This window comes from Saccopteryx bilineata, chromosome 1, assembly GCF_036850765.1.
Source record: "Saccopteryx bilineata isolate mSacBil1 chromosome 1, mSacBil1_pri_phased_curated, whole genome shotgun sequence".
In the NCBI taxonomy this organism is placed as follows: domain Eukaryota; kingdom Metazoa; phylum Chordata; class Mammalia; order Chiroptera; family Emballonuridae; genus Saccopteryx; species Saccopteryx bilineata.
In genome coordinates, this window is record NC_089490.1 from 251,505,011 (window position 1) to 251,531,001 (window position 25,991).

A 25,991-nucleotide genomic window follows, 5' to 3' on the forward strand; every position below is an offset into this window, starting at 1 on the left:
ACACTTCATTCCTATGTGTCGGCACGTTCTTACCAGATTTTCTCTACCTCCTCTGTCAAGGTGAAGAGCCTGTTCTGAAAGTTGGAGTAAGCTGCATAGTTTGTGGCAGTCGGCTTGTACTCCAGTAGTCTTGACTGTGATTAGAGGAATGCCGCGAATACCTGAGAGCTAAAATACTCCTTTTTATTTACATTTTCTTGATGTGCATTTCAAAGCATTAGGGAGGGACCCTTGGAACAAAATTGTAGCTGGAGCGTTTGTAAACATCAACTTAGCAATAATTAGCAAAAGGCTTATGAACAGTGATTGTAACTAGGGGCTCAGAGGTGTCTACTTCAAGTCGGGATGATACTAAGTAAACTTTTGATTGTCCTTTCTGAGTCTGGGTCTCTTGGCTACCAAGTACTAAGTTTGGGGATTATCTTTTATAAGCTTCCCAATGTATCTGAACTTTCATCTGTAATTAGGAAGAGATACCTCCATAGGCTTTAAACTCAAATTTGTACACATCTACATCCTAATCTAAAAATAAGTCCGATCGCCATTTCATTATAATTCTGTGAATATTTAACTTTAAAATATATTAAAAGTATGTTGTGAAATATTTTGATAGAAGTATGTAAATGAAGCTGCCATGATTCTTAACTTGAGGATCCTATTGATAATGAATCATATTCCCAGAAAGAATTGGGAGACTTGGGACATCTGTTCCTCATAGTCTCTGCTGTGCTGGTTATTCCTAGCTCTCTTATCTACTGTCACAGAAATCACAGGAAGACAGCCTGCTGATAATCTAACCACTTCATCTTTGACCATACGTCCTCAAATTTAGCTGCATGGACCAGACTGGACCTCAGACTAGATAACCTTGCACCCCTAGGAATGCTGTTTTTCTCAAAGCTCTCCAGGTGATTCCAGTAGGCATCATAGCTGAGAACCAGAGATTCAGGCCTTGCTAGTCGAAGTGTGGTCCATGATGCAGCAGATCTGGAAGATTTTCAGAAATTCTAACTCAGGTCTCCACCCTACACCTACCTGCTGAGTTGCAATTTATTTTAAGGATATCTCCAGTTGATTGCTGTGCATACCTATCTATAACACTTCTTTTTTTATATATATATAAATAAATTTTTATTTTAATGGGGTGACATCAATAAATCAGGGTACATATATTCAAAGAAAACATTTCCAGGTTATCCTGTCACTTAGTTCTGTTGCGTACCCATCACCCAAAGAGAGATCGTCCTCCGTCACCCTCTATCCAGTTTTCTCTGTACCCCTCCTCCTCCCCCTCCTCTTCTCCCTCCTTCCCTCCCCCCACCCCCCGTAACCACCACACTCCTGTCCATGTCTCTTAGTCTCGCTTTTATGTCCCACCAATGTATGGAATCCTGCAGTTCTTGTTTTTTTCTGATTCACTTACTTCACTCCACATAATGTTACCAAGATTCCACCATTCTGCTGTAAGTGATCCGATGTCATCATTTCTTCTAGCTGAATAGTATACCATGGTGTATATGTGCCACATCTTCTTTATCCAGTCTTCTATTTTTTTTTACAGTGATTAAAAGCCTTTAAGCAAACTCTTGGCCAATACAGCAAGAATCCATAAAAGAGTAGTGTCCTTAACATGTTCACCAAGTCCAAGTTGGCCCCATCACCATGCCAAATCCCTGAAAAATGCAACCCAACCACAGTTCAGTCTGTTAGGAGCTGTCACAGGGAGCAGGAGTCCAGGAAGTCCACATCCAGGAATAGTCCACATGGCACTGGAATTGTTCTCATCATTCTATACTTTGCAACTCATGTCCAAGTCCCAATGACCGCTGCTTCTAGCTGGTAATGATTCAGGTAGACTGGACAAGCCATTTGCAGCATGCGTGGATATGGAGCTTCTGTTCTCCTCTGCCTGGAGAGATGAGACCAGGTTGCTTTTCCCTGGAGCTCTGTGACTGTGGCATGGTAAAGAGAACCTTAGGATACACTAAGCTGGGTGGCAAAGGTAGATTCATAATAGAAGTTGGCAAAAAGGGGGAAAGAGAGCTCTAAATTAGTAGTAGGTCCCAGCCTGAAATGTGAGTTGGGCATTGAGGTAGGAGGGATAAAGGAAACACTATATATTAAGCAAAGCAGCAGAAAATAGGACTATCAACACCCACAACAGAGATCCTTGAGGGAAGAATAAAAAACCTGACTATTCAGGCAAGACATAGTTAAGTGGCCCTTGTGCAAATAGATCAGTTTACCTGCTTCTTGGAAGAAATACCCTAGGCTCGTCCACAGTGTCATAGATGGGGCCGACAGCCCTGGGTACCTTCAGCCTTCAGTGGCAAACCCCAGCTTTCTGGGCATGGTTAGGTCATAGGTGGCTGGAGCAGGGCTGGAAGAGACTGAACCCTCCCTTAGAGGAGCGAGAGGGAAGCCTACCTTCCAGTGTCCCTGTTTCCTCACAGCAGAGGCATGTAAGCCTGGCAGGCTTTAGCTCAATGACCTTCCTTTCCACTATTGAAGCAGGACCCAGATGGCATCCTATGAGACCCCTTTGGGGTGTTGGAGCCTTTAAGGGTGTATCCTAAAAGCTGGTAGTTCCCCTGATCTCTATTGGGCTTTTTCTGCCTCTAGGTATCTTAAAAGCCATGCTCAGAAGATCTCGCTGATGGGTTTGAGGATCCCATTCTGCCTATATAAATCTTTTCCATATATCTGGAGCTATTTGGAAAAAGACAAAACAGTGTTATTAGCTGGATCTAATAAAGAAGGTAGTGGTTTGCAGGCGAAAAAGATTTGGTGTCTCCTGTTCATCAGCATTCAAAAGAAATGTAAAAATTTTTTTAAGTAAAAAGTATGATACGGTAGACCCATAGGAGTTCCAGGATATGGCTACCCCCTTTAAAATTTTTTTTAATTGACCTTAAAATGTTTGCTGAGTACACTTTAATAATACCTTAACTTTAAAGATTGAAAGCATGACAAAATACAGTAAATGCTTTTGCTCCATATGCATGAGCATTTTCAGTTTAGCCAGTTTAGGAAATCCAATAATAGAACAATGCATACAGACAATGAGCTATAACATGCTTAGCAGCCTCTCCTGTTCTGACAGAGGTTACTATAGATCCGGAATATGTATCCACTGTAATGTGGACATACGACTGTTTGCCAAATGAAGGTATATGAGTAATATCCATCTGCCAAAGTTGTCCTGGTAGGGGTCCTTGAGGGTTAACTCCAAATGAAGGGGCAGTATAGGACCCCTTGGGCAGGATTTCCCAATCTGCTGTGCTGCTTCCCGAGAAAGTTGAAACTGTTTACACCAGGCTGCAGCGTTCTGGTGATGAATAGTATGAGACTGACTTGCTCGGTCTTTCATGGTTGCTCCATATAATTTTCTTTTGGGTAGCTTGATCAACAAGGGCATTCCTAGGCCCTGGCCGGTTGGCTCAGTGGTAGAGCATTGGCCTGGTGTGCAGGATTCCTGGGTTTGATTTCCAGTCAGAGCACACAGAAAAAGCGCCCATCTACTTCTCCACCCCTCCCCCTCTCCCTCCTCTTCATCTCTCTCCTCCCCTCCCGCAGCCAAGGCTCCACCGGAGCAAAGCCACCCTGGGCACTAAGGATGGCCCCATGGCCTCTGCCTCAGTCACCAGAACGGCTCCGGTTGCAACAGAGCAACACCCCAGATGGGCAGAGCATCCCCCTCTGGTAGGCATGCCAGGTGGATCCCGGTCAGGCACATGCGGGAGTCTGTCCGACTGCCTCCCATCTCCATCCCCAGAAAGATACAAAAAATAAATAAATAAAAGAAAAAATACAACAAAAAAAAAAAGAAAAGAAAAGAGAAAAAGAAAAGAAAAGAAAAAAAAAGGGCATTCCCTTGTGCTAAAGCTCCAGGGAGCATGGAGTGAGCTTGAGTATGTCCTATGAAACATGGAGCTCTATGTTGACATATAAGTCTTTGAAGAAGGAGGAACTGCTGAAATAGTTCATCAGCATTTGTCCCTAAGACAGCAGTCTTTAGAGTGGAAACACCATAAGTAAATATTTGCTGTCTGTCTATACATTAAAAGGGGAATATGGCCAATGCTGAAAAGCCATGATCTTTGTGCCCCTCCCCTCCCCAAACCCCCTCCCTGTCCTCCCCCCACCCTGTAACCCCAACACTGTTGTCCATGTCTCTGAGTCTCATCTTTATGTCCCACCTATGTATGGAATCATATAGTTCTTAGTTTTTTCTGATTTACTTCTTTCGCTCAGTATAATGTTATCAAGGCCCATCCATGTTGTTGTAAAAGATCCTATGTCATCATTTCTTATGGCTGAGTAGTATTCCATAGTATATATATAGCAAAGCTTTTTAATCCAATCATCCTCTGATGGACACTTGGGCTGTTTCCAGATCTTTGCTATTGTGAACAATGCTGCCATAAACATGGGGGTGCATTTCTTCTTTTCAAACAGTGCTATGGTGTTCTTGGGGTATATTCCTAACAGTGGTATAGCTGAGTCAAAAGGCAGTTTGATTTTTAATTTCTTGAGGAATCTCCATACTGTTTTCCACAGTGGCTGCACCAGTCTGCATTCCCACCAGTCTGCAGTGCAGAAGGGTTCCCTTTTCTCCACATCCTTGCCAGCACTTACTCTGTGTTGTTTTATTGATGAGTGCCATTCTGACTGGTGTGAGGTGATATCTCATTGTGGTTTTAATTTGCATTTCTCTAATCATTAGTGATGTTGAACATTTTTTCATATGCCTATTGGCCATCTGTATGTCCTCTTTGGAGAAGTGTCTATTCATTTCTTTTGCCCATTTTTGGATTGGATTGTTTGTCTTCCTGGTATTAAGTTTTACAAGTTCTTTATAAATTTTGGTTATTAACCCCTTATCAGATGCAATGTCAAGTATATTCTCCCATTGTGTAGTTTGTCTTTTTATTCTGTTCTTATTGTCTTTAGCTGTGCAGACGATTTTTAGTTTGATAAAGTCCCATTTGTTTATCCTGTCTTTTATTTCACTTGCCTGTGGAGACAAATCAGCAAATATATTGCTGCAAGAGATGTCACAGAGCTTACTGCCTATGTTTTCTTCTAAGATGCTATGGTTTCACACCTTACATTTATGTCTTTTATCCATTTTGAGTTTATTTTTGTGAGTGGTGTAAGTTGGTGGTCTAGTTTCATTTTTTTGCAGGTAGCTGTCCAATTTTCCCAACACCATTTGTTGAAGAGGCTATCTTTACTCCATTGTATTTCCTTACCTCCTTTGTCAAATATCAGTTGTCCATAGAGCTGTGGGTTTATTTCTGGGTTCTCTGTTCTGTTCCATTGATCTATGTGCCTGTTCTTATGCCAGTACCATGCTGTTCTGAGTACAATGGCCTTATAATATAACTTGATATCCAGAAATGTGATACCTCCCGCTTTATTCTTCCTTTTCAAGATTGCTCTATAACACTTCTTTAAATGAGAGTGTGTTTTATGTCTATGAAGTGTTTACTAAAACATCTTTAAGAATTCCTATTTTTAAGAAGTTATATTTCATACTATTATCAAGAATAGACATCTTCCTAGATACATAGATAGAACTATCAAAATAGTGATAGCATATAAAATAAAAATTAATTCCAATAATTGTTTTATACTAGTTTTGAAAAAGCAAAAACGTACCATAATTCTTTGGAAATCATGCTCAGTAGGCTCATCCCAGCAGCTGTTCATGAATAAGGAAAGACTGCATGGTAACAAAGGGGAACACTGCCGGTTACATACCTCCCAGAGGAATGCAATGTTGTATACTCTGAGTTTTCATTTACCCCATCAGGTGCTTGTAAACAAAGAATTGCTACCCCCAATAGGCACAATAAATTTAGAGAAGCTTTCAAATGTGTTTCTAGATACACATGTCAAGTTATATTTTGCTGTTCCTGGTCCTCCGTTTATGTTAAACATTTGCTCTTTTGGTTCCTGGATTGTTGATTCTGGACTTCACTTTCATTACGCCTTTGTGTACAGTTTGGATCTCTTTCCTCCCAGGTACCACTAGACTAGCTTTGTCAGACTCTTTTCTTTATCTGTACTTCCTTCCTGTCGCGAACTTGAGTGTTCTTTCCTAAACCTTATGACCAGTTCTGTCAACCTCAAACCATCTTTAACAGAAATGAGTCCTAATTCCTGCAATCCATATATTCTGGAACTGAAATTCTCTTTGTTGCCAACAGTATTAGTGCACCAATGAAATGGGGTATATGATAATTTTCTCAAGTAGAAGCTGTTGCTTGGGGAAGGAGTATTAGGCTTTAAAATCAGAATCTTTTCCAAGCAAGTACAACTGGATATTTGCATTCAGTGTCAGAATATGTTGACTTGCATACTGAAGAGGGATTTCTAAGGTTATCCTGAGGGTTTGAGTTGAGAGGAACCCTGTCACCTTTGGCTGGAGTTCAGAGACGGGGTGTCCATATTTGTGTTACACCAGTCAGTAAGGGTAATGCATCTAAATTTATCCATTTTTTTAATGCTTGCTTTGAACTAGGCATTGAACTAGGTGTAAAAAAGACAAACGTGTACACAAACTGCTTTTATAAACATAATCATAGAAGTGTCTAAGAGGGCGCACAATGTTGTACAGAGTCACTTTTGAGTTGAACTTGAGCTTGGGTCAGTAAATGTCTTTAAAATGGTGAGAAGCAACCTGGACAGGTCTTCACTAAGCAGAGGAGGGCAGGGCCAGGGTGCTGATCACAGGAGACCCTCATGCCCCAGTAAAAAGTGTGGGTGTGGCCATGGTGAGAAAGCACTGTGGAGTTGAAGCAGGAGAATGACATGATGAACTTTGCATTTCCCAAGCATCTCTGTCTGATAGCATCAGGATCAGTGGGAAGAGGCAGGAAGGCTGGTTCAGAGAGTGCCTGTCAGGGAAATCCAAGGGGGACATGCCAATGGCCAACACAGGTGGTGCCAGCATTCCTGGCCATACGGATGAACGGGCATTAGGGGACAGGATCAGAGCACCTGGGCTGCGGACTGCTGTTCAGAGTTATGGGAAGAGTAGAGTCTAGGCGTAAATCTCAGATTTCTGATTTTTTTTGAATGCTGGAAGAGACGAAGGCACAACTCAGAGATAGGAAATGATAGGAAGAGAGGCTAGCTTGCAGGTTAAAACTGCATTCAGTTTTTCATCTCGGGTTGGCAGTGCTTGTGGGGCACCTGGCATGCTGTTGCCCCAGATTTGTGTGTTCTCACCACCTCGTTCCCTCCAGGCTGGTGGCAAAGGTCTTCTCAGCACAGTCTTCCCAAACCCAGCCTTCCAAAAATATATGTAGCTTCTCCCAGATCCATTTCCAATGTCTTATTTTAATCTACTTGTTTTGCTTATCATCTGTCTCTAACATAAGCTCCGTGGGGGTGGAGGATTATGGTCCATTAGGTTCATTGCTACATCTCTAACACTAAGAACTAATTCTTGGCACAGAATAGATGCTCAAGAAATTTTTGACTGAATGAATGACTGCCTGAATGAATCCACATATGGTACCTTAGGGCGGCAACTGAGCTTGCAGATGTGAAGTTCAGGAAACACATTGTCTGGGGAAAATAATACAAGAGACGTCAGCATAAATCTAGATCTGAAATCACAGAGCAAAACAGAATGCTCTAACAAGAATTAGTAAAAGTAGGGAAAAAAAGACAGCCAGGCACAGAAGCACAGGGAAGGAGCAGTATTTAATGTCTGCAAATGCAACTGCCTTCATTATCTGTATTACAGTCATTCAAAGCAGAGGTGTTTACAGTTCAATAATTGGTATGGCTGGAGCATTGTACTTTCTTTCACCGATCTCTGCAGTGTACAAGAGATGTACATGTAGTGTTAATTTCAAAGAAGTTGAGTTTTTAAAGTTCTTAAGATAAAAAAAAATTGTTTGCTAAGTTTTGAGGCAAAAGCCATACTTTTGTATATGGTTTTTAAGTAGGTCTTGTACATGTACAAACTTAGTACATGGAAAGTTCTGGTTTAGAATAATATATATAGATATATTAGGGATGGTGACTAAATTTCTTAGGAAGCTTCCTCAGGGTTCCCACAGCACAGGAGTTATTAGCAGCTCTGTCTCATTCAGGCCCACGGTTACCTGGCAGCGGGATCTCAACCCTCCTGCTCCCTGTTCCTCCCTCCCGGGCATCTTTCCGGTACCTCACGGTTCCTCCCTGCAGAACCACAAGTGTCATACATTTTGCAGAGCTGTGTATTTGAAAACTTGATTTTGATCAGCCCATAACTTTGTTGATACACATTTTTCAGTAAAAGAGTTAGTTCTCCCAAGAAGTAAAGGATGGGTGAGGAAAAGAGTCATGGTTCCCTAGTTTTTACAACCCAACAAAAAATGCTTTTTTTCACATTGTTGTAAATATGCTTAAAGGCTGCGCTGTGATTCGGCTTATGCGGCCCGGGAGACTTAGTTATTTGGGGGAAGCGCAATTCTAGATTTTCTTGATGCACTCTATGGTTTACTGACAGGTCGTCAATTTAGAAGTTTCGTATGCAAGTCTCACAGAGCAGCCAAAGTGATTTCTAAAGGGGTCGAGATACCAGTATACTGTTTTGTGTATCCAGGAAGCCTTACTTTGGGGAAGATTCCAAAGTCAACAATGCAGCTAATGACGGGGGTTGGAAGATAAGATCTGCAGTAATGGTCTTGGAATTTAGCAAGGAGAACAATCCCAGGAGTTACCTAACATAATCATCAAGTAGCTGGTCAGCTCCGCTAGAACTATAAAAAAAAAAAAAAAAAAAAAAAAATTGGCCAAGTTCAGTGAGAAGAGAGAGAGATCATTAAAAAAAAAGGGGAAAAATGTATTTGTTCAGCTGAAGTGAAGGTGCTGAAACCTCATTCGTTGTTTTTCTTTACATGAGAAGTATTCTTCATTTTTAGGAATTGTTTAGTAGAGTAGCTCCCTGTCCTTATCAGTACTCTATAGTGTTCTTAATAGATTTTCAAGTGTAATGACTTGTAAGATAACCCATTTATTATGCAGTGTTTGATTTCTGCATATGAAGAAGCATGTTCATAGATTCTGTTGCAATCGGTGTGAAAAAGACACTGGGATTTTGGGAGTTTGTGTATTTAAATTGAGGAGAAGCTAATGGGTTTCCTCACATACAGTCTACTTCTGCCTACGAACTGGCGGCTCTTCTTTTTGGTTTGGACAGTGACTATTTTAATTCTCTAATAGTTGGCATCAATATGGGAAGATCTTGTATTTCTAGCTGCTGGTCACTGAGGGTTGCTACGGTTATGGTGTGTCATGAGGACCTGGATCACCAGTCTTCCTGAAGCCTCCTCCCCGCCCTCCCTTAACATTGCCCACATTGTTGGCCTGACCTGTGGTGGCGCAGTGGATAAAGCGTCAACCTGGAAACACTGAGGTTGCCGGTTCAAAACCCTGGCTTGCCTGGTCAAGGCACATATGGGAGTTGATGCTTCCTGCTCCTCCCCCTTCTCTCTCTCTCTCTCTCTCTCTCCCCCCTCCCCCCTCCTCTCTAAAAAGAATAAATAAAAAAAAAAAAAAAAAAAAAAAAAAAAAAAAAACATTGCCCACATTGAAAGCCCCATTCTTTACAATGCTTATAATGGAAATGCCTATTTTCTGTAATGTAGGAGAATTAGAGGACTTAAGACCTTATTTTGATGTAGGGTGCCACAGTTGGTTCCAAAAACAAAAAACCAGGCAGCAAATCCCAGAGAGAAATGTCTGTGCAGTCACGTGGCCTGTCCATGCCCATGATTGGCACCATGGTCCAGCTCCTGAAACAGACAATGCGTTACAGGAAAAGTAGCTCCATCCACGATCCATACATAGTGGGTGTGATGTGCCCAAACAAGCCACTGCCTAAAAAAATATAAGAATGCCAGTTTATTCCTCAATTTCCATTCTGCAGTCAGTCACATGTCTGGAGGTAGAAGAATCACTTGATAGGGCTGTATTTTATGTCACAGGCTAAAGTTAACATTGTCATTCTGTGTGGTTTGTATTTGCCTACCCGTTAGTTTTCATCTGTCATGAGAAATCAGAGTGTGTCCTTTGGCACTCTAATCTGTCTTGGAATATCATTGAGAATTAGACAATGGACAGAAACCCCTGCAAAGCTGTGTATTAACCCACACCACTCAGCTTTTATTTATTATTAATTCACACCTAGTTTTTGGCAGGCTTGTCTAACAAACATTTTATACCTACTATATTAGTCCATGCATTATTTCAACAAACATTTATTTACTCAGCACCTTAAAGTGGCAGGGACTATGCTACCCTTGGGTATGCAATGATGAGAAAGTTAGATATCACAGAGAGATGACCACAAGTGGTCCAGCCAGCAAGGAGGTGACAGTCTTGCGAAGTCACAGCTCAGTGGACCTTGAAGCACCCTCAGATGGAAAGTGCAGGGCCTCACGTATGTCTGTGGGCTTTACTGTGTCACAGTAACTCGTGTTCGTATTGAGGAAGAGACTGAATTCCATTCAGTGCATTCTGTGAAGTCAAGGAACTGCAATGTCTTTCAAAATGATTTTCCTCCAAAACCATTAAAAGATAGTGCTACATAAATAAATCTTTAGCTGTCATATCTAGAGTGACAGTTCAGATAGCTAGAGTTTTACTATTCCATAATGGTCTCAGTGAGAAAAATTCATTGCCCAATAGGAAGGAGAAAAAAAATTCCAATAGATGTCCATTGTAAAATTTATTCAGGGGTGGGAGGTCCTCTGAGTTCAAGTCTAAGTTCCAGAAGTTTTCTGTCTTCGAAGTGTAAACATTGACTAGAACTTTTTGTTTGACACTGTTTTGAAAAATGGACCTGTGGACATAAAACATATTTTCATCTTGTATCTCGGTGCGTTGATGCGGTGACCATAATTTATGGTGTTTCTTCCTCTCCAAGTGGATTGTGGACAGTGGTAGAAATCACTTTTTTGTTTTTGGATGTGGTGGAGGAGAGGCAGTTTGAAAATACACGGCACCTCATGGCCCTGAATCATTTAGAATCATAAAAGGTGAGTGCGGTAAGGAACGTTCTAGATGATCTGACCCACTCACTTCAGGAGAGAGATGAGACTGAAGCCGGAGAGGGTTGGCGACTTGCGCAAAGCCACACCGATGGAACTTGTTCACAGGTCCACGTTCCCATCTGATTCACCCTGTTCCAGTTTCTGACCCATTTTCTTACCCATCACCAATGTATATTGGGAGGGGGTTGGGATGGGGAATAGGGACAAAATGGGAATTTAAAATGCCTTAAACTTGGCCCTGGCTGGTTGGCTCAGTGAATAGAGTGTCAGCCTAGCATGCAGAAGTCCTGGGTTTGATCTGTTATCAGACACACATGAGAAGCGACCATGTGCTTTTCTTTCACTCCCTCTCCTTTGTCTCTCTTCCCCTCCTGCAGCCAGTGGCTTGGTTGGTCTGTGTCAGCATCAGACCATCTGGAGCATCAACTCCAGACCGGGGTTGCTGGGTGGATCCTGGTCCGGGCGCATGCAGGAGTCTGTCTCTATCTCCTGTCCTCTCACTTAAAGAAATAATGCCTTCAACCTTCCTTACTTACCCAATAATCCTTCCTTATGGGCAAGATGATTTCTCCCTCAGCAGCATCACTGAGACCCAAACTCAGCTTTGCAATCTGACATCCATTCCTTGGAGGAGTATTTATCTTCTGCTAGAAAAATACTCTGCCTTCTTCATTCTTCCAACTACCATTTAGTAGGTGCCCATGATCTACCAGGCACTGTGCTGGCCCCCAGTGACATGAGGTGACTAGAAGAAGATCACAGACCATTCCTCCCAGGGCCGCCCAGGGCGGGATGGGCAGCAGACAACCCACGGGGCCCCAGCGCTGCAGCAAGAACGGGCAGGAATAGGAAGGCCCAGAGGGGCGCTCAGCCAGCCCAGGCCCGCGCGGGGCTGCCACCAGAGCATCACAGTAATGATGAATCCCAACCCCCATGGATCTTGGGTTGCTTTCCAGAGAGGTGGGGCAAAGGCCCGCAGAGCATTTCCTGCTTGAAGCCCCTCATATTGACTTAGTAACATATTTTTTCTTCTGTCTCATGGTCCCTGCCATCCCTAAGTTCCCTAGATGTTAAATATTTACAAGGAAGAGTCAACAAACCTGAGAAGAGACATCAGGGAGAAAGGGGGCTACATTGCCTCCCACCCTCTGATATACGTGAAAAAGATGCGTTAGGGGGATCAGAAATCTGGACCAGGGACCATGACTGAAATGACTTTGGAAGATTCTGGAACCTTTGTGGTTTCCGTGTTTTTGTCATCGTGAGTCTCTCTCTCATGCTAAACTTGTTAAACCAGGAAAGAGAGCCAGAGCCTGGTTGCCTTTTTCAGGGTAGCCAGGAAGGGGACAGTGGCGGGAGGGGGGACACGGGACATTATGTCCTACTCCTTAGCTGTTCTTGGAAGAGGGGATGTCCAGGACAGAGTGGCTGGTGGCGACCACCCCAGGGAGAGGACAGGAGCCTACCGGGCCCACTGCCGGGTGAGAGGAGGTGGTAGAAAGCTGGTTGGCCCTACGGAGACCTCCTGGGGTCTTTCCTCTTACTGTCCACCAGGTTGTCCTTGGTGTAAGAGGAAGAGACCCTTAATAAGCAGTGACCGCTTCTCCCAAGGAGTGTGTTGCGGCAAATGGCCACTGTGCGCTGGAGCTGGAAGGGCGGAAGGGCCGTTTCCTGCAGAAGGGATACAAGCACAGTGGATTCTGTGCGGAGGGGCAAGCCCAGGAGCAGGTCCCTGACTGTGTCTTCGTGTCCTCCTGTGCCAGAGGGAAGGGAAGTGGAGCAATGTGTGGAATGTGGGACAAACTGGGACAAACTTCGTCATCGTTCAGTGAGTTATATGTCTTATTTGAAAATGCATCTGTTAGGTCGACAGTTCATTTCTCACTCTGAGCCCAATGTCTTGCCCAGAACTTAACAGAGCTTAGTGTTGGCGTTGTTCCTGCCTCTCTGGGAATCATTTTTCATCCTTCCCGTGGCTCCTCCACTTTCCCTGAGTCGCCGCCAAATGTCTTCAGGACATGGCATGAGTGGCTAGGAGACTCAGAGAAAGACAATACGGTTTAGGATGGTTTGCCCTGGATTTAAAGCTCTGTGATTTGCATTGGATGCAGGGGTTCCTATATGTTCTACTAGATGAATTAGAAACCTTCATTGTCAGGATCAAGGGTATAATGCAACCAGACTTTATGTGGGAGACTTTGGAAGGGATGTTATACACCCGAATGACAATGTAACCTACATGCCATTTGCTACAGTTACTGAAGATCATATAGGTACAAACGTTTGCAAGAACACTGCAAGTGTGAATAATCAAATAGGAGCCAGGGGAGGAATGGCCCAGGCCCGTCTCAGAGGACCTTGTGGCTGTGGCAGGGCAAACCTGAGACATGGCCTGTGAGTGAGGAGCCCAGGGTGTGCCCAGGCCCTGCCATGAGGTTGGGGGAGTCATTCCGGTCCTGTGAGCCTGCATTTCTTCCTCAGGAGATAAGGAAAGACGCATGGCCTTGATTTCATAGTCACCCTGGCAGATCTCTGACTCTCCTCGGTGCAGTAGCAACAATTGCTTATTGTTTTTTAAATGTCATGGCTTCCCTGCAAAATAAATCATCAGTGACTCTCAGGTTTTAAAAGGAATCTATTTTGCACCGTGTTCCAAAAGCTGCCAAATTTTGGGTTTGGCTGCCTGCTAGGAAGGAGCAAATTCCACAGCTGAGGGTCATTTATTTGGAATGCTTTGCCAAATACTCCCATATTTTCAGAGTCGTTGGGGACCTTTCAACTCGAGCATTAGGGGAGAGACGGTTGTTTAAAGCACCCTGGCAGTCGGTGCACAAAATCTCTGAGGTTTCCACATGTTTGTGAATAGTGTGCCACATTCCAGGGCCGTGCCAAGCTGCCCAGCCCTGCCTTGTCCCTCTGCGGCCTGCTTCTCCCCTGTCCACCCTGCGGTCCCGAAGAACCAGGCAAGAAGACAACACAGGCTTTATTTTTTTCTGGAATGTTCTTTCAGTTCAGTCACTGGTTCTCAACCCAGGCAACACATTAAAATCAACTGAGGAGTGTTAAAATCACACGGAGGACCGGGCCCCACCTCTCTGTCAGTCAGAACCCTGAGGGAAGGAGGCCAGGCATCTGCATTTGAGAAGGTGCACTCAGCCGCAGCCGGGTTTAAGCATGGGCTTCACCGCCAACTGAGCCTGTGTTCTGTGGCCACTGGACCAGTCAACTATCCGGCTAAGAAAAAGAGATAGGCAGAGAAGGAAACTGTAAACCGTAGATGAACTGATTTTCACTACTGAAAAGTCAGCTTTAGAACTGACGAGGTGAATGGGCTGCTTTGGCTCTGATGCCCCGGGTGGTGTCTGTCTGTATATTCCCTGTCTTTGACTTGCTGTATGCATCACAGGTAGGCCTAACTGACCAATTTGCGAATGGTTATTGATGCCTTTTTTTTTTTAAGTGAGAGGAGGGGAGAAAGGGAGGCAGACTCCCACATGATCCTGATTGGGGATCGACCTGGCAACCCCATTAGAGGTTGAGTACTGGGCTATTTTTAGTGCTTGAGGCTGTTGTGCTCTGAGGGAGCTTTCCTCTACCCCAGGGGCCACACTCGAAGCAATGGAGCCACTGGCTGCGAGGGAAAGAGGGAGAGAAAGAGGGAGGGAAGGCAGAGAAGCATGTAGTCGCTTCTCCTGTGTGCCCTCACTGGGAATTGAACCTGAGATGTCCATATGCTGGATTGATGCTCTATCCACTGAGCCAACTGGCCAGGATCTGTTATTGATGTCTTTTGACATGCACATATATTGCTAGAAACTGTAGGGTGTGTGTGGGGGGGGATATAGACAGGTAGAAAGATTGGTTGCAACTCCTCAAAGGATGGAGCTTATAAATCTTGGCTGCGAGAGTAGGTGAGACAGAACAAGACAGCACCATCGTCCATGGTGTAAAGAGCAAAGGCTGAAGCTGTTGACCAGGGCGAGATGTCACAGTTGGCTGGAACCACCTGTGAGTCTGGGCTCCCTTCTAGTCTTTTCCTTCCTCGGGGCCACAGTGGGAAAAACTTGGGTGTGAACTAGAAAATCTTCACTCTACCACAGATGAATGCTGTGTCCTTGGGCAACTCCTGTGACTTGGATGATACGCCAGTTTAGATTTATGAGCTCCGATCTGTAACACGGGAGAAAGGATAACATTTTTCTCACAGAGGCGCAAGACACAAATGATCATGAATTTAGCTAAATATGAAGAGTTCTATTGAACTCTTAGTTATTCTTACACCTTTTTCCTAATGCAGCTTTCAACCAGGTGTACCACCTGGGCACCAGGTCAGCTGTAGAGGTGTGATGCAAAAGAAGTGTCTCATACTTCTCCCTATCATCAGTGCCTGTCATCTGTCAAAGATGGGGTTAAACCCAGGGAAAGTGGGCCCACCCCCTCTAGAGTCACCCTCAGCCAGATGCGGGCTAACCAGATACTGTCAGCCTTCATCTTGTTTTCAGTTGTCCAGATACATATGTGTGTCCCTCCTCACTGCACAAAGGATGGGGGTGGAAATCTTCACCATTTCTGTAACTGATACAAACTAATAAAGAAGAGGAGCTCAGACTGCACATTTCATCTGTGAAATTCATGCCAGAAACAGTGACCCCATCAAGGATACCGCTCTAAGCACATGGAGAACCCTCACCACCCACCGAGGAGGTCCAGGCTTGATGTGTTGAGACCAGGGAAGCTCCCGCTGCCCCATGATGCTGAGCCTGGTGCACACCGGCCATGGCCCGTCATTGAACTTCTGGCCCAGTTAATGAATGTTAATTCTTAGTTTAAACAATGAGTACAGTATTGTCTTTCCCTCTATTTCATCACCTTAATTCCTCTGGTACCTGTTAATAATTATTGGAATATTATTCCTCAACTGCTTGACTTTCTTTATCTGGGTGTCTTAACCATACCATATGTAAGTCACACAATTCTCTTACTGTTTCTAAGTTGGTGGAAAACAACAGAAAGCAACTGTGGTAACCTGAGCAATGCGGGAGTGTTTTATAAGAAGATGAGAATGCTCAGGTAGGGAGAGAGGGAGGGAGGCATAGTCACACCCTGCTGCAGAAATCACCTGTGCAGGACAGTGCCGCTGCAGGAACTGCTACCGCCCCCCCCCCCCCACAAACCCCACCAGTCCACTGGACTTGAAGCTCAACTGGAGCTTCTGAGAATAATGACTACTGAGCAGGGACATGAGACTGACCCTCCAGAGGTCAGAGGCCACAGTCTGTAGCCCGGAAGGCAGGATGCAGGACTATTCTGTACTCCCATGTCCATGTCCTATGGACCTGGGAATTCGACCCCGTGTCCCAGCTACAAGTGTGTGGATGCTGGACAGCCCAAGCCAAAGAAAGTGTCCACCAGCCACTTCAAGACAGTAGAAGTAAGAGATCTAACACTTACTAAATCCTTGACCAAGGCCACCACCATACCGGTGGGAGGGACACAGGGCCTGTAGCTGGACTGTCATTGTTCAAATCTTAGCGTAGCCACTTGCTTGGAGAAGCAAACGGTCCCGAGCCTGGGACCCATGTCTGTCTGGCTCCAGGGCCTGACATCCCATCACTAGTTCATTATGTCCAGTAGGACCATTTTTAACTCTTCCGTGTCTCATCGGAGCAGAGATGCCCATTAGGAAAACCTTTCAGGCTTCATATCTGCTGGAAAAAAATGACCTAATCATCTAAATTAGTTAATTAATTGACACAAATCTATCTATCTATCTTCTTTCTAATTGACTTTTCTTTGAATACTTACCTTAAATTTTAACCTCAATTGGCTCATGGGCCCCCAATATTGGAATGGGTGTCTGATTCGCCAGCCAGAGCTTAAGGACAGTCCTATTGTTTGCTTTAAAATGGTGGCTCATTTAAATACTAAAAAAAAAAAAAAAAAAAATCTCCAAATTTCCAGCGTGGGTAATTCTCAGCAAGAAGTCCAGTGTTTGTCCTGGTGTGTGACGGAAGTGCAGGAAATGTGTGGCTTCTGCAGTGTCAGGTCTCCTTGGGGTCACCTCAGGCCACCCACATCTCCTATCTCCACTTCTCCCCAGCTGCCATTGGCTTCTGGAAGGAAGCAGAAGCCAGGAAGGAGGAAGGTGATGGGCACCTCCCCGTCCCCACACATACCTGTCCTTGGCCAACCGCTGTTTTCCAGGGCAGCTGTCAGACTACAAGCATGGAGGAGGAGCAGCCTGGGATAGCTCCAGGTTTCCTGTTGGACACCAGAGGCTGGGGGAGGGGGGGAGCATGAAGGTCAAAAGGACGGGAAAACCCACTGGGGGTTTTTACTCGCTTACGGTTGAATCAAAATTTGGAGGTGAGCCAGAGTTAAAAATATAAAACATACAACACCTGGTTCTCTTCCACCTCCCTAAGGTTATCAGTTCGGGGGACAGGGGTGATCCATGAATGGGAGATACTTGCTCTAAAGAAACTGTTCACTGTTTAGCAAATTCAAATTTAACTAGTGTGTGGCAACTCTCCACCCTCATGTTCATCTCGTTAGCACTGCTGGCCCTGACTGGCTTCAGGGGGGATCTTAGCTGGGGTGGGTGTCGGGAGGACCCCTTGTGAAGGGACTCCTGCTCAGGGTGGTCCAGCCCCTGGTTTCCGAGCCTTTGTTGGAAGAGTGGAGAGGGGCCCATCTCTTCTCCTGTGCTGGGAAAACACTTATCTAAGCCTTTCAACAATAGCGTTGAATGTAAATAAATGTCTACCTTGCTGATAAGTTTTTTATTAACCTAAAATAATGAGGCCATCACCTTTCTCAAGTCAGTCACCTAAGACTATTATTTCAAGAAGGTCCCTAATTGCAAGACGTCCTTACATTGAAGTAGGAGTAATGGTTAGCTGCAATTTTTAGAACTTTTTTTTAATTTTTAAATTAACAGTTGACTTACAATATTATATTAGTGTCAGGTATACAACCTTGTGATTGGACACTTATATAACTTATGAAGTGACCACACCCATAAATCCAGTATCCATCTGGCACCATAAATAGTTATTACGATATTATTGACTATATTCCCTAGGCTGTACTGTACATCTCCACGAGTACTTTAAACTACCAGTTTGTACTTCTAAATTCCTTCACCTTTTTTTACCTACCTCTCTAACCCCCTTGCGCTCCAAAAACTTTAAAAATGTTCTCTGTATCAATTGTTTTATTTCTTTTCTGCTTGTTGATTTTGTTTTTTAGAATGATATGTAAGTGAAATCATCTGGCATTTGTCTTTCTCTGTCTGACTTATTCTACTTTAGCACAATGGCTTTCAACCAGTTTATACTTGGGAACCAGTGAACTAGGAGAATTATTTCAGGGACTGCTAAGGCAGAAATCAGCCTGAGCACAAGTGAATTTGACTGAGACCATTGGGTTTCTAATCTTTATACAACATCTGGGTGGTTAACTCTTTCCCAGATTGGCATGTTCTGGTGGACCAATCCGCAGACCAGTGGTTAAAAAATACTGTTTTAGCGTAATACCCTCGAGGTCCATCTATTTCATTACAGATGGGAAGAATTCCTTCTTTTTTATGGCTGAATAATATTCCATTGTATATAAGTACCATGTCTCCTTTATCCATTCATCTACCGATGGACACTTAGGCTGCTTCCATATTTTTGCCATTATACATAATGCTGCAATGAACATAATGATGTTTATGTCTTTTAAATTTAGTGCTTTGAGCTCCTATGAATTAATACCCAGGAGTGGACTTGCTGGGTCCTTCATCTCTTGTTACAGCCTTTGTTTTAAAGTCTATTTGTCTGGTTTAAGTAGAGCCACCCAGATTTTTTTGTTGTTTGTTTCCATTTTTATGAAATACTTCTTCCATCCCTTCTCTTTCAGTCTGTGTGTCTTTCAATCTGAAGTGAGTCTCCTGTATGCAGCACATGTAATGGTCTTGTTTAGTTATCCATTCAATCACTGTACATCCTTTGATTGGAGCATTTAATCCATTTGCATTTAAAGTAATTGTTGATAGATATATATTTATTACCACTTTATTGCCTTTTTGTCTTCTTATTCTTAAAGAAGACCCTTTAACATTTCTTATAACACTGGTTTGATGGTGCTGAACTCCTTTAGCTTTTTCCTGTCTGGGAAGCTCTTTATCTGTCCTTTGATTCTAAATTATAGCTTTGATCGATAGAGTAATCTTGGTTGTAGGTCCTGGCTTTTCATCACTTTGAATATGTTATGCTAATCCCTTCTGGCCTGAAAACTTTCTGTTGAGAAATCAGATGACAGGCTTATGGGAGCTCCCTTGTGGGTAACTAATTGCTCTTCACTTGCTACTTTTAAGATTCTCTCTTTGTTGTTAACCTTTTGCACTCTAGTTATGATGTGTCTTGGTGTGGGCCTCTGTGGATTCCTCTTGTCTGGGACTCTCTGTGCTTCCTGGCCTTGTCTGTCTATTGCCTTCACCATGTTAAGAAAGATTTCTGTTGCCTGACCTGTGGTGATGCAGTGGATAAAGCATCCACTTGGAACGCTGAAGTCGCTGGATCAAAACCCCGGACTTGCCTGGTCAAGGCACATATGGGAGTTGATGCTTCCTGCTCCTTCCCCCTTCTCGCTCTCCTCTCTCTCTAAAAATGAATAAATAAATAAAAAAAAATTAAAAAAAGAAAGATTTTGGTCATTATTATTTCAAATAGGTTTTCAATTCCTTGCTCTCTTTCTTCTTCTTCCAGGACCTCATGATGCGAATGTTGATACACTTGAAGTTGTCCCTGAGGCTCTTTAAACTATCCTCGTTTATTTTATTTTATTTTATTTTTTTTCTGTTCTGAATGGGTGTTTGGTTTTTTTTGCTTTCTTATATCCCAAATTGCTGTTTTGATACTTGGCTTCATCCACTCTGCTGTAGATTCCTGTAAATTTTTCTTCATTTCAGGTAATGTATTCTTCGTTTTTTTTTGTTTGTTTTTTTTATATATATAAATAAATTTTTATTTTAATGGGGTGACATCAATAAATCAGGGTACATACATTCAAAGAAAACATTTCCAGGTTATCTTGTCATTTAGTTATGTTGCATACCCATCACCAAAAGAGAGATCGTCCTCTGCCACCCTCCATCCAGTTCTCTCTGTACCCCTCCCCCTCCCCTCCCCCTCTCCCTCCTTCCCTCCCCCCACCCCCCATAGCCACCACACTCCTGTTCATGCCTCTCAGTCTTGCTTTTATGTCCCACTAATGTATGGAATCCTGCAGTTCCTGTTTTTTTCTGATTCACTTATTTCACTCCGCACAATGCTACCAAGACTCCACCATTCCGCTATAAGTGATCCAATGTCACCATTTCTCCTAGCTGAATAATATACCATGGTGTATATGTGCCCCATCTTCTTCATCTAGTCCTCTATTTTTTTTTACAGTGATTAAAAGCCTTTAAGCAAACTCTTGGCCAATACAGCAAGAATCCATAAATGAGTAGTGTCCTTAACATGTTCTCCAAGTCCAAGTTGGCCCCCTCACCATGCCAAATCCCTGAAAAATGCAACCCAACCACAGTTCAGTCTGTTAGGAGCTGTCACAGGGAGCAGGAGTCCAGGAAAGTTCCCCACAGGAAAAGTCCGTATGGCACTGGAATTGTTGTCACCATTCTATACTTTGCAGCTCATGTCCAAGTCCCAATGACCGCTGCTTCTAGCTGGTAATGATTCAGGTAGACTGGAAAAAGCCATTTGCAGCATGCGTGGATATGGAGCTTCTGTTCTCCTCTGCCTGGAGAGTTGAGACCAGGTTGCTTTTCCCTGGAGCTCTGTGACTGTGGCCTGGTAAAGAGAACCTTGGGATACACTAAGCTGGGTGGCAAAGGTAAATTCATAATACAAGTTGGCAAAAGGAGAAAAGAGAGCTCTAAATTAAGAGTAGGTCCCAGCCTGAAATATGAGTGGGGCATTGAGGTAGGAGGAATAAAGGAAACACTATATATTAAGCAAAGCAGCAGAAAATAGGACTATCAACACCCACAACAGAGATCTTTGAGGGAAGAATAAAGAACCTGACTATTCAGGCAAAACATAGTTAAGTGGCCCTTGTGCAAATGAGATCAGTTTACCTGCTTCTTGGAAGAAATACCCTAGGCTCGTCCACAGTGTCGTAGATGGGGTCGACGGCCCTGGGCACCTTCAGCCTTCAGTGGCAAACCCCAGCATTCTGGGCAAGGTTAGGTCATAGGTGGCTGGAGCAGGCCCGGAAGAGACTGAACCCTCCCTTAGAGGAGCGAGGGGGAAGCCCACCTTCCAGTGTCCCTGTTTCCTCACAGCAGAGGTGTGTAAGCCTGGCAGGCTTTAGCTCAATGACCTTCCTTTCCACTATTGAAGCATGACCCAGATGGCATCCTATGAGACCCCTTTGGGGTGCTGGAGCCTTTAAGGGTGTATCCTAAAAGCTGGTAGTTCCCCCTGATATCTATTGGGCTTTTTCTGCCTCTAGGTATCTTAAAAGCCATTCTCAGAAGATCTCGCTGAGGGGTTTGAGGATCCCCATCCGCCTATATAAATCTTTTCCATATATCTGGAGCTATTTGGAAAAAAGACAGAACAGTGTTATTAGCTAGATCTAATAAAGAAGGTAGATTTGGTGTCTCCTGTTCATCAGCTTTCAAAAGAAATGTAAATTTTTTTTTTTTTTTAAGTAAAAAGCATGATATGGTAGACCCGTCGGAGTCATTGGCCTGGTGTGCAGGATTCCCGGGTTTGATTCCCGGCCAGAGCACACAGGAGAAGCACCCATCTACCTCTCCACCCCTCCCCCTCTCCCCCCTCCCGGTCCCTCTCCTCCCGCCCACAGCCAAGGCTCCACCGGAGCAAATCCACCCTGGGCACTAAGGATGGCCCCATGGCCTCCGTCCTAGTTGCTAGAATGACTCTGGTTGTAACAGAGCAACATCCCAGATGGGCAGAGCATTCCCCCCGGTAGGCATGCCAGGTGGATCCCAGTCAGGCGCATGCAGGAGTCTGTCTGCTTGCCTCCCCATCCCCATCCTCAGAAATATACAAAAAATAAATAAATAAAAGAAAAAATACAAAAAAAAAAATACAAAAAAAAAAAAAAAAGGGGGGGGGCATTCCCTTGTGCTAAAGCACCAGGAAGCATGGAGTGAGCTTGAGTATGTCCTATGAAACATGGAGCTCTATGTTTACATATAAGTCTTTGAAGAAGGAGGAACTGCTGAAATAGTTTGTCAGCATTTGTCCCTAAGACAGCAGTCTTTATAGTGGGAACACCATAGGTAAATATTTGCTGTCTGTCTATAGATTAAGGGGGGAATATGGCCAATGCTGAAAAGCCATGATCTTTGTGCCCCGACCCTCCCCCAAGCCCCTCCCTCTCCTCCCCCCACCCTGTAACCCCAACACTGTTGTTCATGTCTCTGAGTCTCATCTTTATGTCCCACCTATGTGTGGAAACATATAGTTCTTAGTTTTTTCTGATTTACTTCTTTCACTCAGTATAATGTAATCAAGGCCCATCCATGTTGTTGTAAAAGATCCTATGTCATCATTTCTTATGGCTGAGTAGTATTCCATAGTATATATATATACCAAAGCTTTTTAATCCAATCATCCTCTGATGGACACTTGGGCTGTTTCCAGATCTTTGCTATTGTGAACAATGCTGCCATAAACATGGGGGTGCATTTCTTCTTTTCAAACAGTGCTATGGTGTTCTTGGGGTATATTCCTAACAGTGGTATAGCTGGGTCAAAAGGCAGTTCGATTTTTAATTTCTTGAGGTATCTCCATACTGTTTTCCACAGTGGCTGCTCCAGTCTGCATTCCCACCAGCAGTGCAGGAGGGTTCCCTTTTCTCCACATCCTCGCCAGCACTTATTCTGTGTTGTTTTATTTATGAGCACCATTCTGACTGGTGTGAGGTGATATCTCATTGTGGTTTTAATTTGCATTTCTCTAATCATTAATGATGTTGAACATTTTTTCATATGCCTATTGGCCATCTGTGTGTCCTCTTTGGAGAAATGTCTATTCATTTCTTTTGCCCATTTTTGGATTGGATTGTTTGTTTTCCTGGTATTAAGTTTTACAAGTTCTTTATAAATTTTGGTTATTAACCCCTTATCAGACGCTATGTCAAATATATTCTCCCATTGTGTAGTTTGTCTTTTTATTCTGTTCTTATTGTCTTTAGCTGTGCAGAAGCTTTTTAGTTTGATAAAGTCCCATTTGTTTATCCTGTCTTTTATTTCACCTGCCTGTGGAGACAAATCAGCAAATATATTGCTGCGAGAGATGTCAGAGAGCTTTCTGCCTATGTTTTCTTCTAAAATGCTTATGGTTTCATGGCTTACATTCAAGTCTTTTATCCATTTTGAGTTTATTTTTGTGAGTGGTGTAAGTTGGTGGTCTAGTTTCATTTTTTTGCAGGTAGCTGTCCAGTTTTCCCAACACCATTTGTTGAAGAGGCTGTCTTTACTCCATTGTATTTCTTTACCTCCTTTGTCAAATATCAGTTGTCCATAAAGCTGTGGGTTTATTTCTGAGTTCTCTGTTCTGTTCCATTGATCTATGTGCCTGTTCTTATGCCAGTACCAGGCTGTTTTGAGTACAATGGCCTTATAATATAACTTGATATCTGGAAGTGTGATACCTCCCGCTTTTTTCTTCCTTTTCAGGATTGCTGAGGCTATTCGTGTTCTTTTTTGGTTCCATATAAATTTTTGGAATATGTGTTCTATGTCTTTGAAGTAAGTCATTGGTATTTTCATTGGTATTGCATTGAATTTATAAATTGCTTTGGGTAATATAGACATTTTAATGATGTTTATTCTTCCTAACCATGAGCACGGTATATGCCTCCACTTATTCGTATCTTCCCTGATTTCTTTTATCAATGTTTTATAATTTTCTGAGTACAAGTCTTTAATCTCCTTGGTTAGATTTATTCCTAGGTACTTTATTTTTTTGGTTGCAATGGTAAAGGGGATTGATTCCCTGATTTCTCTTTCTGACAGTTCATTATTAGTGTATAAAAATGCCTCTGATTTCTGAGTATTGATTTTATATCCTGCCACCTTGCCAAATTCTTTTATCAAGTCTAGTAGTTTTTTGACTGAAACTTTAGGGTTTTCTATATACAATATCATGTCATCTGCAAATAATGATAGTTTTACTTCTTCTTTTCCAATTTGGATGCCTTTTATTTCTTTTTCTTGTCTGATTGCTGTGGCGAGGACTTCCAGAACTATGTTGAATAAGAGTGGTGAAAGGGGGCAACCCTGCCTTGTTCCTGATCTTAAGGGGATAGCTTTTAATTTTTGCCCATTGAGTATTATGTTGGCTGTGGGTTTGTCATAGATGGCCTTTATCATGTTGAGGTATGTTCCCTGTATTCCCACTTTGCTGAGAGTTTTGATCATGAATGGGTGCTGGACTTTATCAAATGCTTTTTCTGCATCTATTGAAATTATCATGTGGTTTTTCTCCTTTCTTTTGTTTATGTGATGAATCACATTGATTGATTCGCGAATATTGTACCAGCCTTGCCTCCCAAGAATAAATCCTACTTGATCATGGTGTATGATTTTTTCCATATATTGCTGGATCCGGTTTGCTAATATTTTACTGAGGATTTTTGCATCTAAGTTCATCAGGGATATTGGCCTATAATTTTCTTTCTTTGTGTTGTCTTTGCCTGGTTTTGGAATCAGAATTATGCTCGCCTCATAAAAGGAGTTTGGAAGTCTTCCTTCCTCTTGAATTTTTTGAAATAGCTTGAGAAGGATAGGAGTTAGTTCTTCTTTGAATATTTGGTAGAATTCACTTGTGAAGCCATCAGGCCCAGGACTTTTCTTTTTTGGGAGTTTTTTGATAGCTATTTCAATCTCATTTGTTGTAATTGGTCTGTTTAGGTTTTCTGATTCTTCCAGATTGATTTTTGGGAGATTATATGATTCAAGGAATTTGTCCATTTCATCTAGGTTGTCTAGTTTTTTGGCGTACAGTTCTTCATAGTATTTTCTTACAATATTTTGTATTTCTGTTGTGTCAGTTGTTATTTCTCCACTCTCGTTTCTAATTTTATTTATTTGAGTCCTCTCTCTTTTTTTCTTGGTGAGTCTTGTTAAAGGTTCATCGATCTTGTTTACCTTTTCAAAGAACCAGCTCCTGGTTTCATTGATCCTCTGTATTGTTTCTTTAGCCTCTATGTCACTTATTTCTGCTCTGATCTTTATTATTTCCTTCCTTCTACTAGCTCTGGGCTTTACTTGCTGTTCTTTTTCTAGTTCTTTTAGATGCAGGGTTAAGTTGTTAATTTGAGCTTTTTCTAGCTTCTTGAGGTATGCCTGTAATGCTATAAACTTCCCTCTCAGGACTGCTTTTGCTGTGTCCCATAAATTTTGAGTTGATGTATGCTCATTATCATTTGTTTCTAGGAATTTTTAAATTTCTTCTTTGATCTCAATGTTAACCCATTCATTGTTTAATAACGTGCTATTTAGTTTCCAAGTGTTTGAATGTTTTTCAATTTTTCTATTGTGGTTGATTTCTGGTTTAATGCCATTGTGATCAGAGAAAGTGTTCGATATGATTTCAATCTTCTTAAATTTGTTGAGCCCACTTTTGTGCCCTAACATGTGGTCTATTCTAGAGAATGTCCCATGAGCGCTTGAAAAGAATGTATATTCTGCTCTTTTAGGGTGAAAGGTTCTGAAGATATCTATTAAATCGAGTTCATCTAATATGTCCTTTAAGTCTGCTGTTTCTTTGTTAATTTTCTTTCTTGAGGACCTATCTAATGATGTTAATGGGGTATTGAAATCTCCTACTATTATAGTATTGCTGTTGATCTCGCCCTTTAAGTCTATCAAAGTCTGCTTTATATATTTAGGTGCTCCTATAT

General features: G+C 42.7%; 1 protein-coding gene across 1 annotated transcript in view; it reads left to right on the forward strand.

Moving 5' to 3' along the window:
* ITGA1 (integrin subunit alpha 1) overlaps positions 1–25,991 on the forward strand; it is a 183,594-nt gene that overhangs the window by 15,549 nt on the left and 142,054 nt on the right. The gene's annotated exons all lie outside the window — the stretch shown is intronic.